At 36.7% G+C, this 1,368-nt stretch overlaps 1 pseudogene; it reads left to right on the top strand.

Moving 5' to 3' along the window:
• Window positions 1-472: 472 nt before the first annotated feature.
• LOC124991714 (60S ribosomal protein L23a-like) lies at window positions 473-934 on the top strand (annotated as a pseudogene).
• Window positions 935-1,368: the final 434 nt, after the last annotated feature.

Here is a 1,368-nt window from a genome sequence, read left to right as displayed (position 1 = left end):
GGGAGATCAGTATAGTGTGGATAAACCAGATCTTTTGCGTGATAATCCATTTTTTCTTCTTCCTTTTTGCTTTGTCGTTTTGGTTTAAGAAATTGCCAAACTGGGTATTCTGGAACACTCAGTCCTTTGGTCAACACAAATGTGCATGTAATGTTGCTTTTCAGTAGAAAGCAAGTACTCTGGACATGTACCATTTGGAGAAAGTTTTTTGTAAAGAAGAATCTCATAGGAGTGAAGCTTTTTGTCAACCAGGCAGTCTGAATTGTATTTTGTGTCCCATGGTTACAAATTCCTAGCAAGGATTTAAGCATATTTCAGCTCTTAAGAAGTTCCTAAAATATTTTTCATGATTAGACATGGTATGTAATTACCAGCATTTTTCTCTTTAAGACTCTTATTTCAGTGACAAATTCAGAACTTCATGCCTATGGTATTTATATGACCAAACCTAGTGTTCCCCCTTTTCACCAAAATGGTGCTGAAAGCTAAGGAGGAAGCTCCTGCACCTTCCAAAGTTGAAGCCAAAACAAAATCTTTGAAGGCCAAGAAGGCAGTGTTGAAGGGCCTCCACAGTCATAAAGAGAAGATCCTCGTATCACCTGCCTTCTGACCCAAGACGTTGTAGCTCGGGAGGCAGTCCAAATATCCTTGGAAGAGCACCCCCAGGAGAAACAAGCTTGACCACTATGCCATCAAGTTCCCCCTGACCACTGAGTCAACCATGAAGAAGACTGAAGACGACAATACACTTGTGTTCATTGAGGATGTCAAGGCCCACAAACACCAGATCAAATAAGCTGTAAAGAAGCCCTATGACATTGATGTGGCCAAGGTTAACACCCTGATCAGGCCTGATGGAGAGAAGAAGACATACATTCAATTGGCTCCTGATTATGATGCTTTGGACATTGCCAATAAAATTGGAATCATCTAAACAGAGTCCAGCTGTATAATTGTAAATATATCCTTTTTTTAATGTAAAAAAACCTAGTACTTTTAATGTAAAAAAAACTAGTATTTATTGATTTATTTACCTTTTTTTGCCTGAGTTCCAAACACATTCACTGAAATACCTGGTTTCTTATAAGCAGAACGGTGTGAGAGACTTTTTGTCAACAAAACTACAATTAGACAGCTTGTTCTATCATGTATTAATTAAGCAACCCCTGCATGGTGCACTCTTCGAATCTCAATTTTATTTAAATAATAAACAGGAAATCTCTTAGAGTTTCACTGAGATAATTAAAACTAGCAAATGCTAAATACTTATACTTAAAAAGCAGTTAATAGCTTATGATTAAGTTATATAAGTTGAAAAATAATTTTTATCAATGCGTTTTTCATGGAGGAAAATAGCTAGTTATGGAA

This window comes from Sciurus carolinensis, chromosome 8 (assembly GCF_902686445.1).
Source record: "Sciurus carolinensis chromosome 8, mSciCar1.2, whole genome shotgun sequence".
NCBI classification, from domain to species: Eukaryota; Metazoa; Chordata; class Mammalia; order Rodentia; family Sciuridae; genus Sciurus; species Sciurus carolinensis.
Note: the sequence above shows the minus strand (reverse complement) of the source record. Positions and strands in the feature narration are given on the sequence as shown.